At 42.7% G+C, this 15,115-nt stretch overlaps 1 long non-coding RNA gene across 1 annotated transcript; it reads left to right on the top strand.

The window, feature by feature from the left end:
• The first annotated feature begins 1,005 nt into the window (after window positions 1-1,005).
• On the top strand, window positions 1,006-14,895 carry LOC116662761. Its single transcript, XR_004318783.1, has 3 exons — window positions 1,006-1,244; window positions 13,132-13,407; window positions 14,784-14,895. It is a non-coding gene; the product is annotated as an uncharacterized LOC116662761 (long non-coding RNA).
• Window positions 14,896-15,115: the final 220 nt, after the last annotated feature.

Here is a 15,115-nt window from a genome sequence, read left to right as displayed (position 1 = left end):
GGGCTTCAATTTTATCTTAATTACTGATGGAAGTAAAGCCGAATTCCAACTAAGCTGGTCTTTTCTCTTTCTGACATCCTGTTCTTTCTACTCTTTTGAGAGGTAATATGTGTATAGCAGACAGACAGACTGGGTCCCAGTCCTCTCTCTGTCACTAGGTGTGTGTCACTGAGTAATTGAATCATTTGAAGACTCTTTCCTTTTTGTAAAGTGGGATAAATAAGATACTTTTCTTTGTTGGGCTGTCGTGAGACTTAAATGAAGATCTGTAGCAGGATTGCTACCCAAAGTTTTAATGTGTGGCTGATAAACAAGGGCTTAATCAACAGCAGGCTTCATAAATCACATTTTTATTATTTGTAATGCTTTCAGTTCATTTATAAGCACAAGGGATATAGTACAAAAGGTGAATATAAGACCATAAATTATGAAAGAACAGAATATGCGTCTTACCCCAGACATCCCAGCCTTCACAATCCTTCTGGACTCCTGGCACTCTCAGACAAAACCAAGCAAAATGTATTCAGCCAGAGCACTGAAGTGTACATGAATAAGCAGTAATTTACATAGAGGACCGAGCAAAAGTCTTGCTGCTCAGGCTAGGGTTAATAGGCGGCAGAGGAAGGGCAAACAAATGGCAGGGCAAATCCTGGGCAAATAAAATGCCAACATCAGGACAGCTGGGAAGCCAGTGCAATAGCCCTTGCAGTACCCCCTTGCCACCACAGGGGGTCAGTATAAGGAACCACTGTGGTCAGATACCTCTGACTGACTACTGAGAATTAACTTGCCATTTGAGCATTAACTATTGAATTCTGCATTTGTGTACATCATAAGGAGAGTCGCTTTTTAAGACCCAGAAGAGACTGTAAACATTACTCGCTCATTTGTTTATTCATTTACTTCTTCATTCTTCAGCAAATATTTATTGAACAGCTACCATGCCTCACTCATACCTGTATATGAAAGAGAATTACTTGTGTAAATGACTGGCCTGTTGGCAGAATTAATAAATAGCAGAGCCAAAATGTGGGTTAGATCATCTGACTCCAAGTTTTTGTTGCTGGTTGCAAGTTCATGTGCCCAGTGCACCGTGAGGCCAAACAAACTGAAACATCGAAGTTTGGAGCAGAGACAGGTTTTCTCTTTCTGTTGCAGGGCAGAGCAAGGAGGACAGAGGGGCTTTTGCCCAGGAAAATCCCAAACTTCCCGAAGGGTTTCATTAAAGCATATTCAAAGGTCAGGTAAGAAACGGGGTGGGGGGGATGGTCACAGTCTGTGATCAGCTGTGCGCAATTCTCTGATTGGTTGATGTAGCGGTAACAGAGCAGTCAACGCTATCAGCTCCTAGGTGCCAGAAGGTCTGGGGGCCACACACTCTGGATCATCAAGTAGTTAATTTCTTCCCTTTGGTGGTGGCTTTTAGTATCTGAAAAACTCAGGAAATATACATAAGATACTGTTATCATAAGATACTATTATCTGGGTACTTCAGAGAGGAGCTCCTGCAGAGGATATGGTGGAGAGGTCTGACCCTGGAAGGCACCACAGGATCCTGCTCCATTACATTTTGCTGCTCCATTACTTAAAATATATATATATATAATTGATTTACGTAATTAATGCATTGTATAGTACAGTATATAATCCTATATATTATGATATATAATTATATTAGTATAATTACCAGTATAGCTAACACAGAATTAATTATATATTAAATGAAGAACAACATAACAGGGGCTGAACCCCTACCAAGTGTCAGAATTTTTCAGAGCAGTCTTTTGAATCCTAGTTCTGTTCCCCATTTGTTCTATGACTTTAATCAAGTTAATGAATGTCTCTGAGGCTCAGTTCTCCCATCCATAAAATGGAAATAATACGGCTTGTCTGGCAGGGTTGTGGTAAGGATTAAATTTAAATAAAGCAAAATGAAACAGTGTAAAAATATACCTAAAATTCATGGTATAGGGTGGGGGCCCAGTAATTCATTTGTGCTTTTAACAACTTTTCATTTACAAAGAAGGAAACCTACACATACAAGTTTAGTAACTTGTCCAGGGTCGGTTCGGCCAGTAAGGGGCCAAGCTAGAATTTAAACTCCAATGTCACTTGAAAGCTTGTGCACTTTCCACTATACTGAGCGACCACAGTGCTCTTTGTCTCCAGGGAGTGAGTCCTTGAGAGGACATTTAATACTCCCCCACAGCACCTGGATTAGGCTGTCCATGCGACAGTCCACACTGTCTGCTAAATGAGCAATGTACTTAGACAAGGGGAGAGACAGAATAGCAAAGTTTGGGTTTTGTTTTGGCTTTTTTTCCGTCTGTAAGTGATGAACTAAGGGCAACAGGAAACACACTTTGTTGCCTAAGGATGAAAGGATAGAGTGCTTCACTGTGTAAAAGCTGGTGAATCCACTGTGATCTGCAGAGATTCCCTTGGCCTTTTGACCCCCTTTCAAGTTGAAAGCAAGGTTCTCTTCCCAGTTCCCATGATCTACCTCAACAGAAGGGACCACTGACTTCCCAGGACCTACAGAGAAAAAGATGGGACTGGGGGAGTCAAGGCAGTGCTGACGCTGGACAGTTGGCGCTGCCTGCTTAGTGGGAAGAGAGAGGGCACTCGAGATGCCGTGGCTCCTTCGACCTCCCGACACTCCCACTGCCTGTCTCTCTCATGCCCCAGACGTCCCCTTGGAGTTAAAAAAATATATTCCAAAAAGTCCCTGGGCAAAATGAAAGGGAGTTACCGAGAAAGGCCATTTATTAAGGAATTAGAATCCATTAACTGAAAATTCATTTTGCGTAGACTAGCTGCCCTGGTCTACAGCCCTTAGGGAAAAAGCATCATGAGTGATAAGGAAATGTCCTACCGGGGAATAAGGTTTTACTGAGACCCAGTTGAGAAGAAGGCGTATGGGGAACGAGGACCAGTGAAGACAAGCTGACTGTCAGTGCCAGGCACACAGGGGTATGCTCGTAAGCAGGCTCTGGGAAGAGAGAGAGCCTTGGTTTACACTCTTTGCAGATTTCTCTGGGGCAAATGCTTCCACTGTGGTTGATTTCAAGCTACCAATGACAAAATTCCTGAATGTTTAACAGTTGGCCTTCAGGGCTGGTACAAGCCAGCTCAAGTGCATCCTTACCAGTAATTTTGGAAGGATGAGGTAACTTTCTGCCAATTGGTTACCCTCTGAGTGACAGATAATGTGACTTTTCGAAATAGGTATGTGTTTATCCGTATAAAGTGCAATGTGCTCCGTGCCCCACCCCCACCACTCTAACAGCAGTGCTCACTGAGGACTAAGTAAAGACGGAGTGTTAGTGTTACCAAGTTCAAACGGCTGGCTTGCACAATAGGCCAATAAATCAGGAGACGAGGTATTGGGGCAAGGAATAACGACTTTGTTTGGAAAGCCAGCAGACCAAAAAGCCAGCAGACTGAAAAGGTGGCAGAATAATATCCTGGAGAACCGTCTTCCCCAAGTCAGATTTCAGGTTCCTTTTATTTTAAAAGTGGAGACGGGGTGGTTGGTTGTTGCAGACTTCTTGGCTTCAGAATCCTTTGTTCTCGCAGCTCTCCACCTAGGTCAGGTCAGGATGTGCCTATAAACCTCCAACAAGACAAAGGTTGTCCTCTGTTCTGCAACTCTTTATCTCTGTGTGAATGGAAAAGTGTTAATACCCTTAAAGATCAGGGCCTTGAGAATGGGCTGTCTTGTTTATTTCAAGCTCTGGGCAACATTCTTTTACAAAAGGTGCAGAACCAGCATGACTAAGCACAGGAAACAGAGCGCAGGGTTAGAGCTAAAGGAACGGATCTAATATGGAGCCAGGTTTTTCTTCCCTCTTCCATCACCACAAATTAGCACACGTGAACACTGGTGAAATCTGAATCAATTCTGCAGTTTGTGTTGTACCGATGTCACTGTCCTGGCCTTGTCATCGTGCTGCAGTCATAAGTTGTTGCCATAGGGAGAAACTACATGGGACTCTGTACTATTTTCCCAACTGTGGTTATAATTATTTTAAAAGTAAAAATTGTGGGGAACCCTCAAAAATATAGGAAAATGTAGAGACCACAGTAAAAATTTCCCCCCAGATCATACCACACAGAATGAATTATCAGTATCATTAGGCGGCCGTCATCTTCGACATCTTTCTTTGTACAGATGGAAGGAGAGAGGCTGAGGTTACTTTTAGGGAGATGGCGTTCTATAGGAGATCCTATTTAAATAATTCCATTATACTTGAATGTAACAAAAGAAACTGATGTTCAACTATGAGAATTGGTGAACTTCAAATAGGTTTGTTGTTACCACGCGTGCACACGTGCGCACGTGCGCACGTGCGCACACACAAAATGAAATATCACATTTCTTAAATGACCAGACCAGAGCCTGTGGGACCATTTCTTTGGCCCTAAAATTAAGGCCCTTAAAATTATAAGTTGAGTTCATCTATTTCCTGTTCCCAAAGATCATACCACTAAGAAAGGAGGCGTGGAGAAAGCCAGCCCACTACGGTTTCAGGAAAGAATGCAGAAACCCTGAGCATTAACCCTTCAGGACATCTTAGAGCCTTGATCAACAACTCTGCTTTCTGTACTCAGCTCCCTGCTTTGCTTCAGTCTCTTCCCTATGGACCCTGATACAGTAGCACAACACTAAGGAAAAGTAACAAAAAAAATTAATATTGATATGTTGCCAGGAGTTCACCTTGCTGTGTATTTCAATGAAATAACACAATCATCCTACAGATATAGCAAATTTTACAATTTTTAAAGCTCAGCCCAGTTTTTACCTCCTTTGAATGTCACATCAACTGTATACAACAGTCCAGGCTAGTATTTTACCCCCATTTTATAAGTGGTAACAGGGAGGCTCACAGAAGGTGAACAACTTGCCTACAGTCCTTGGGAGTAAGTGGAAGGACCGTGGGGTTTTACAGATTCCCGGACTTTTTCCCTTTCTATCACACGTGAATGGAAGCCTAGTATCACTTTAGGACACTTAAAGCCCCCAAGTAGTAAATGTAAATTAATAGTTTGTAATACACTCAGGAAATTGAAGAGTAAAAGAAATTGAAATCTTCTCCACTATCCCCCATCTCCCCAAAATATGTCAAACCTACTAAGAGGTTAGTAGGATTTTTTAAAGTCATTAATATGACATTAATATCTAATGATTATCCCATCTTACAGTGCAGGATCCAAGGGAATAGGACACAGGGCAGATAAGATTTTATTTTGGATAGAGAAAATAATAATAGATGATGCTTTAAATATGCCATGGTGCTGCGCTATGTAGCTGTTTGTACAATCCAATACTCATAACCTCCATTGAGGTAGACATAATTGTTATCTCAATTTTGCAAAAGAAGAAACTGAAGTTTGAAGACATCAAGCAGGGAAGAAGTAACAAAGGACCCGGGATTGGATCCCGTGTTCATCTGATGCACAATCTTGCATGTTTAACCAGAGTGAGGCTATTCTCTACCCTGGAGGATAGAGGGAGACCAGACAAACAAAATCCAGGACTAATCAAAAGTACAGCTGAAAAACTGGGGGGAGGGGGGTATGGAGGGACCTGAAACAGTAAAGTTGACCCTTGGGATTGTCACGTGCTCTAGCCCCTTTCCCTGATTCCCCTTCTCCCTACAGTTACCCAAAGCCACTGGGTTATCTCCTCTTGTCCAGGTCTCAAGTTGCTCTCTGAAAAGTGTCTGGATCTCATTTAAGATCAAGGACAAGTGACTCTCCTTAGCTTTAGAAGTCCTTGCTCCTGAAGCTTTAGATCAACATTAGCTAATCCTTTGGAAGCTTAAATAGCTTAGTTCTCAGGAACTGGAGTTTGGGAATAGAAAAAAAAAAAATTCTAAAAAAATATGGCATACAGTCAATTGGTTTTGATAAGAGTGCCAAGACAGTTTAAATAGAGGAGAAATAGTCTTTCTAACAAATGGTGCTGGTACAACTGGATATCTACATGTAAGAGAAAGAATCTGGACTCCTACTTCACACCAGATACAAAAATTTAAATGTATTGTAGGCCTAAATGTAAGTATAAAGCTCTTACAAAAAAGCTGTAACTCTTCATGCTCTTGAATTAGGCAATGGTTTCTTAGATACGACAACAAAAGCACAAGCAACAAAAGAAAAAATAATTAAACGGGACATGATCAAAATTAAAAACTTTTGTACTTCTAAAGATTGTCTCAGCATAGAAAACAAGTTTACGGTTACCAGGGAGAAAGAGAGGGTGAGGAGGGATAAATTGGGAGTTCGGGACTTGTACATACTAAACTATATATAAAATAGATAAACAACAAGGTCCTACTGTATAACACAGGGGACTATATTCAATACCTTGTAATGCCCTATAATAAAAAAGAATATGAAAAGGAATGTATATATATGTATAAATGACTCACTGTGCTGTACACCAGAAATTAACACAATATTGTACATCGACTATACTTCAATTAAAAAAAAAGGCAGTCTCAAGAAAGTAAAAAGACAACCCACAGAATAAGAGAAAATTTGGAAAATCAGATATTTGATAAGAGATCTGTGTCTAAAATATAAAAACAGATCTTTCAAGCTCAATAGTAAAAAACAAATAACCAGTTAAGCAGTAAGCAAAGTATCAAAATAGGTCACTAAAGGAGATAAACAAATGGCCAACAAAGACATGCAAAGATGCTCACCATCATTAGACATCAGGGAATTGCAATCACAGTTAAGATACCACTTCACATCCATAGGATGACACTAATCAAAAAGAAAGGTACCAATAACTGCCGGCAAGGATATAGAGAAATCGGACCCCTCATACGCTGCTGGTGGGAATGGGAAGTGGTGCTGCCGTTCTGAAAGACAGTCCACAGTCCCTCGAATGGTTAAACACACAGTTACCATGTGACCTAGCGATTAGCCCCCTTGGTGCACGCCAGGGAGAACTGATAACATGTCCACACAAAAACTTACGCACAAATGTTCATAGCGGCATGATTAATCATAGCCCAAAAGTGGAACCACCCAAATATCCATCACCTGATGAATGGATAAATAAAGTGTGGTTTAGCCATACGTTGGAGCCTTATTTGGCAATAATAAAGTAACAATAGGTGTTACAACGTGGATGGAACTTGAAAACTTTATGCCTAGGGAAAGACACAGGTCACAAAGGGCTACCTATTGTCTGATGCCACTTATATAAAAAGTCCAGAATAGGGGAGGGTATAGCTCAAATGGTAGAGCACATGCTTAGCATGCATGAGGTCCTGGGTTCGATACCCAGCACCTCTGCCAAAAAAAAAAAAAAGTTAAAACCCTAATAATAAATAAATAGGCCTAATGACCTCCCCTCCAAAAAAAGTAAGAAAAAAAAAATCCAGAATAGGCAAATCTACTGAGATAGTAAATAGATCAGTGGTAGCCTGGAGCTGGGATGGGGTAGAAGAGGAATGTTATAGCTAAGGGATAAGGAATTTTTTCAGGGGTATTAAAAATATTCTAAAATTGTTGTGATGGATGTAGTACTCTGTGAGCAAACTAAGAACTACTGAATTGCACACTTTAAAAGGGAATTATGTGGTAAGTGAGTTACACCCCAATAAGGCTATTTAAATATGGCAATGCAGCTGATAGGAATACAAATTAAGACTATGATAAGATGTTACTAAAAACCTAACAGAACAGTTAAAATAAAAAACAGTGACAATACCAAATGCTGTCAAGGATGTGGAGAAACTGGATCTCTCATCAATTGCGGGTAGAAATGTAAAATAGTGCAGCCACTCGGGAAAATACTTTGGTGCTTTCTTAAAAGAAAACTGTGCATGCACTTACCATGCAACCTACCACACTCCTGGGCATTAACCTCTTAGAAATGAAAACCTATGTCCAAATGAATTCCATACATTATTGTTCACAGCAGCTTTATTTGTAATTTCAAAAAACTGAAATAATCGAAATGTCTTTTCAAAAGGACAATTGCTTAAAAAAAATTGTGGTACAACCATACCATAGAGTATTACTCAGCGATAAAAAGTAATGAACTACTGATCCATGTGACTTGGGTGGATCTTAAGGGATTATGTTGAGTGAAAAGAGCCAGTCTTAAGAGGTCACCTTCTATGTGATTCCATGTCTGCAACATTCTCAGAATGTCAAAGTTTCAGAGATGGAGAACAAATTAGTGGTTGGCAGGGGTCAGGGATGGTGGAAGAGAAAAATAGGTGTGGCTATAAAGGGGTAACATGAGGAAAATCTTTGCGGTGATAGAATAGCTCTGTATCTTGGGTCTGGGAGTGGTTACAGTAACTTATGCATGTAACAAAATGACATAGAACTGGACATACTGTGTACCAGCATCAGTTTCCTGGTTTTGATATAGCATTATACTTCAGTATAAGAATGTAAGATCTTACGTTGGATGTAATCATTGGAGAAGACTGGGTGAAGTATACACAGGAAGCTCTCAGTACTATCTTTGTAACTTCCTGTAGATCTATAATTATTCCAAAATAGGTTAAATATATGGATGGATGGATGGATGAATAGATGTACATTTGTATCTATCTATGACAGTATAAACACATGGCCATAAATATACATATTTATCTATGACAGTGCAGCTAGCAGACACTCAATAACTTTTAACTAAATCATTTCTTGAGGGGATATGTATAAATGTACAGGAAATGCAAGAAAATTTATTAAAATTAGGCACATTACTCCTCACTCCGCTCAGACAACAACACCTAAGATAAAAACCAAGAGAAATGAGTCTTCTGGAGAAGTTATAACACTTTCCACGCCTTGTCTACACTGGAAATGTGTGCAAATCAGTGATAAACATGACCCACTCACAAAATTTTGCCAGCTTCTAAATATCCACTCTACCAGCAGATTTTCGTTTCTGAAGCTGTCGAAGTCATGGCTCTGATCCCTCAATCTGGAGGAAATGCCGTGTTGCAAGAAGTCATGACTTCATTTCCTTCCAGAGCAAGATTTCCCCTTGCAGGTTTTCGCACATGTGAAATTCCCTCATCTTTAACTCCACGGGGCAGCTGGTTCCCAGCCTTGGAGTAAATTCAAGTGTCGTGGTTCAGAACATGCCAGAAGCTGCCAGAACGATTCTAATCTTTCAGTTCCTGGACTGTTGTGAGAAAGAGTTTTTGGCCAAGGTAACCAGAGACTGACTCCACTTCTCAGCACACACCAGACAGCCTGGGTGGAGGGCTTCCCCTCGGGAGCCTGGCTCTGCTGCCCTTCCATGCAAACTCCTTTCCCGAGGTCTCAGCTGCATGACCCTCATCCCTCACTGGTCATGCCCCTACCCAGCAGGGGTGAAGCAAAGCTCTGTGAACTAGGTGGCCAGACCCAAACCCCTACTCCATCCCTAAGGGTGCCAGGGTCCTACCAGACCAGGATGGACTCAACAAGGATGCCCTCCCCACCCTGGAACCCACCTCTGATGATTTTCTCACCTCTGATTACAATCCTTCAAGCGTTCCACCCAACTCTGAACCCACCACCAAGCTTCCTGCTATGTTGTTATATCTATTTCTCATCTCCCACAAAGTCTCATACAACTCACATCACCACCCAATTACTATTGTTAACATTATTACTGACCGTCACTGTTTCACAAAAGCTTACTATGAATTCCAGGGCTTTATATACAGTATTTAATTTAGTCATGACAACAACCATAAATGTTAGACACAATTAGTTTCTCAACTTGCCAAAAAACTTAAAACAACATTGGCCACAACGGAGGTCTGAATATTTCCAAAGTCCTCGCTTTTACTGTTGCCCCGCTAGGTCTCCCTGCAGTACTGAAGGACGTGTCTTTCCATGGTCCACGCTGTGACCTTCAGAGTATGAGACACCTGGGCTTGAATGCCACCCGGTGACTCTTGATCAGTGGCCCTTGTACAGCACGGAGCCGTCTGACCCCACGTCCTCATTTGTGAAAATGGAGGAGGAAAAGAAGATGTGCCTCACTCAACTGTTGTGTGAATTAAATGAGATAGTAATGGATGAAAGAGCTCAGCGTGGTACCTGACAAGCAGTGGACCCCAGTGGACGTTCTCTCAAGTGAATTAAGGAATGAGCCTGTAGCAACTGGCGTGAACAGGGGAGAAAAGAGACAGAGGATGCCAGTGACGCACAGGAGATCAGTCATATTTGGCTTTGTGACAGTGGCCAGAGACACTTGGATGAGGAATTCCCCTGGCTTTCTCCCAGGTCTCTGGGCTGTTGCTGTCTGTAGAGGTTCAGTGCTAATGAGGCCGCACCCACGAGGGCCAGACCCTTGGGAGCCATTCACTTTGCTTCTATAGGCACCAGTGACATGTGTAAGGCAGCTATTCAAAAACACTGTTTTTGAGACGGTCTTAGCCAAAAATGTTCTATCTGAAGATCTATCTCTCTCTCCCTACTGCTAGACAAAGAGGAAAATGCATATGAAAGCAAAATTTATGGGAACACTGACTCACATCTGTATTGAGTCCAGTGTTTCTGTATCATCAGCACATCAGTTCTGGGACTTTGAGATTCTTCCTACTAATAAAATGGGGGGGGGGGGGAATAGGGAGAAACCTCAGAAAGGTATTTGGTAAAATAAAGAAGATTTTAAACCACAGAGTAGAAAGAATTTATCTCCATTTTTTAATTGTATAAGATGTAACACTCACAACACTTACCTTGTTTTTCTTTTTCTACTGTGTACCCCTGATGACTTTGTCATGGAACTAACCCTCAGTATGCAGGCAGATATTTAGGAATAACTTCAGTATATCGTTTGCTTCATGAAAACCCAGAAACATCCTTGTTATTCTCCGTTTACAGAGGAATAAAGTAAGGAACACTTAAGGTAAAGAGATTTTCCAAAGACACAGTGCATTAGACTGAGTGGGGGGGTGGGGGGGACTCAGGAAGTTGTCATGAAGCAGTGCCAGCAACCTGAGATACTAAGTAATTCACAAAAGTTTAGTCACAGCGAACTTTAGGCTACAGGTTAGATCGCTGTAAATACATTAAAAAAAAATGGAAATTTCCATCAGCTATCTTTTGGGTTTTTCCACTCCCTTCAAAAGCAAATTACACATCTACATAAATCTAAAACTGCAGTTACTGATTTATCATAAGGATATTAATCTATATATTGCATGTACATATATATATTCTCTCAAATTGAGAGACCATAGCTTCACCATTCTCTTTCTCTGTTTTCCTCCCCTCCTTTCCTCTTTTCCAGCATCTAACACATACTCCCTACATTCTCAGTCCTTACCCAACACCCTGACCTTTAATGCACTCTGTTAACTACAGTACGAAAGAATTGTCGTAAATTAAGTTTTATAAGTTTTTAGAAACAAGTGGATAATAAAACATCTTCAAAACTCAGCTAATTTTTTAAGACCCCCACTTTTTTGGGGGGAGGAGGAGATTATTAGTTTTATTTATTTTTTTAATGATACTGGGAATTGAGCCCAGGACCTTGTGCACATTAAGCATGCACTCTACCATTGAGCTATGCCCTCCCAATTCCCACCCCCCAGAAGCTCAGCTAATTAAAAGCCACTTACACTTTGCTGCAAAGATATTTCCCCCAGAGAGATGGCTGCCTCGTTCAACCTGCTAAGACTACTCAGCTCCTGAGTCTTCAGAATTCCTGCCCTTTCAAGCCACTACTTTAGAGCAATGCCTGCTGTCACCATAATTGTTGCAAAGAAACTTTTTTGGATGGACTAGACATCCTGCTGGCAAACACTTGAGCTGGCGGCACACATCTGAGTGAGCCAGCTCACAGCCAGCTGCACTCTCGGGAATAATCTGAGAGCAGAGCTCCCAAGTCAAGTCCCTTGGGCCTCCATCCTTCAGGATATGCATGCGTGCACCCTTCTGTTGCCTCACTCCAAACAACAGCCAGCAGCAGCGATGGAAACAACAACCAATGCTTCATATTCAAATATATCTGGTTAACGCTGAAAGATGTGAATTTCACATCGGCCTGCTCAGAGCCTTTATCCTAATATACATCATGAATTTCCAAATATGCTGATTTTTTTCAAATATATTTGACCCAAGTACCTCTCTTTATAGGATTCAAGGAGGTAACTTTAAAAAAAAAATTTTTTTTTGGACTACTGTCTGTGGAAATGTGGTTTGGGAAATTATGTTCAAGTGTCAATGTGTTAAACCAGTGTAGCTTACTTGAAACTTTACAGATGTGTAAAATGTTTCGCTAACTTTGTACCCTAGAGTGAGAAGATAAATTGCAGATGCCTTTATTCTCCAAAACCCCTGAATCCCTGGACTTGGGCCTGAAACATTCTATAATTTTTCTCCTTTCCAGGACCCAAGGCCACCTCCCTCCATAAATCTATCCTCAGCTATAATTATAAAAGTGAGAGTTTCATAAAAAGCACAAAATGTTCCAATCAGCCTGCTGCATGCAATACTTCATTTACTTTTCTGGCTGGTCAGCGCTGTGAAATAACTATAATTATTGTTCCCATTTACAGATGAGGGCTCTAAGTCTGATAGGTGAAGGCATTTTCAGATCAGTTTTTTGAACCGAGGCACATTGTAGAGCCGGGATCGTCTACACATGTTCCAATGAGGCGGGAAGCCCCATAAAAAGACCTGCAGGATCCCTAGGCAGGGCCGCTGCTCTCCTCCCAGCACCGTCCAGTTCCCTGGCCCAGAGGCTTTATCTCACTTTTTTGACTCTAAAGCGGCTAACTTACACCTAGAATTCTATTGGTTCCCTGAGCTCACTTCTGATTGGTTATTTCCTTCACTCCTGATTGGCTATTACTCTCACTTCTGATTGGTCCACTTCCCTAACTTCTGATTGGTCCATTTGTAGTACTTCATTTGCATGGAGCTCACTCCTGATTGGTCTATTTCTACAAAGCTTGTTCCTGGTTGGTCAACTTCTGTTATACTTTATTTGCATATGATATTGCAAAGTGTAAAACTGGCAGCCTATAAAAGGCCTGTGTAAATCTACAGATGGGGTTCAGCGCTTGTAGTGTTAACTCTTTTAGGCTTGCTGCTGTAATAAACCCGAGTTCTCCAACTCTTGAGTGCTGCTTGGTTTCTCACCAGGTTCCAGATTGCCGTTACAACTGAGCAGTAACACATTTTTCCACAACATTTTTGGAGGTCCCAGTGAGGTTCCAACCACGCTGGCCCCTTGAGCTGCTGGGATAGCAGAGCAAACTGCCTGGAGGTCAGAAGCGCCGAGAGTGAACGAGGAGGTGCGCTACCCAACAATATTCTGTGTCCTCCTTCGTGGAGGTGATTCAGTTCTCCGGGCGGCTGTGCCCCAACCGGACTCAGTGGAGGGACAGACCAACTCACCAAGCAACATGGAGGAATAAGGTAGGAGCCCCGGGAAGCGTCCATAGTTAGGTTAGGGTAATCAGGTTCTGTCCAAGTGGACAGAAGAGGAGTCTGATCACATTTTCCAGGCTCCCTGCCTGATGGTAGTCTGACGGGGAGATCTGGTTATGCTCCCCACCCGACGGTAGTTCGACAGGGAGATCTGGTTAGATTAGGTTAGATAAGGGACGCCCCAGTGATAGGGAGGGAATGTGCAAATAACCTCTTGTGTGTTTGTGTGTGTGTGTGTGTGCGTGCGTGTGTATGTGCAGCCTGAAAAGCATGCAATCAGGCTCGAGTTTGTAGCTCCACGGCATTCTGCTACAGAGTTTGAGTGAGTCCCAACCTGCGGTTCCGTGGTGACCTCATACGGCTCATGGCGGTTTCGGCCCCTCGGGGTATTGATCGGAGTCAGTGGTTTATACTGACCCGCCAAAGCTAAGAGGCACCTTCGTCCCCGCGAGGGGAGTGGCCAGGCGGACGCAGCAAAAACCCTCCCTTTGTCTCGTTTGCGACACCAGCACAGGGTGGCTATACAGGGAGGGAAAGGGACATAGAACAGCCTGTGAGTAAATGACCCCTGTGCCCTTAGGGACTAAGATGAGACTACATTAAAGAGGTTGACACAACCTTGTCACCAGTCCCCCAGGATATCCTGTCGTGATTAATCAGCATCAATATACTTCTCTATCTAAAATTAAGACCACAAGACCTGAACCAGAGGGAACCAACCCAGGACTGGCTGGAGCTCTCTTTTGAGGCCCCTCTTATTTTGGTTAATTTATTCTGCCACCAGCCAGCCATCCTGGCTTCATATTTTGTCAATTCAGTCTATAAAAAGACTTTATACAGGGACCCCTGGAGCTCATCCAGGCCTGAGGGAGTCTCAGCATTGCCTGCCTAATGTGGAAACCCCAACTCATTGGCAACACTTGCAGCCAAGCAGATGTTAGGCCCAGTGAGGCAGCCAGCTTTTTGAGAACTCCACTGTTTTGAGGAGTGGGACGAAGATACTGGGGTCACAGTCAGTTCTCAGTGCCAGAAGCAGACCCACATCTTTAGGCCATAAAATCTGTCAACTAATAGTAATGGGATCCTCAAAATCAAAGCCGACAGTTCTGGACTGCATGATTAAAAATTTTAAAAAGGGTTTCTCAGGAAACTATGGAATTAAATTGACACCACAAAAATTGCGCACGTTGTGCGAGTCAGAGTAGCCCACCTTTGGAGTGGAATGGCCCCCAGAAGGTACACTAGACCTATCAGCTGTCTGGGCTATACACTGGATAATCACCACACCCCCAGGGCACCGCGACCAATTCCCATATATTGATTCTTGGCTAACAATCGCCCAAACCTTGCCTCCATGGGTCCAGGTTTACACGAATGGACAGGGACAATATAAGATCCTCATGGTCCCGACATTAAAGATGAAAAAAGAACGAGGCCAGTCCTTCAGGGCAACCATGAAGTCCTGCCAATGCTGCCCCTGCCAAATGTTCCTTCTGCTTCTGCGGCTCCACCACAGCTGCCTCTACCGGACGGGCCATCACCGCCTGTGCCGCCATGGTGGCCCGGACTCTTAGCCTAGAGCCCAAGGGGAGGAAACTCCATTCGGTCCTGCAGGTCGCCCAGCCAGCGGCCACCCTCCGGATGCCTTTCCAGGAGACCCAAGAGCCCCAACAAGTTAACAATGGTGGCCCCATAC

This window comes from Camelus ferus, chromosome 3, assembly GCF_009834535.1.
Source record: "Camelus ferus isolate YT-003-E chromosome 3, BCGSAC_Cfer_1.0, whole genome shotgun sequence".
In the NCBI taxonomy this organism is placed as follows: domain Eukaryota; kingdom Metazoa; phylum Chordata; class Mammalia; order Artiodactyla; family Camelidae; genus Camelus; species Camelus ferus.
Note: the sequence above shows the minus strand (reverse complement) of the source record. Positions and strands in the feature narration are given on the sequence as shown.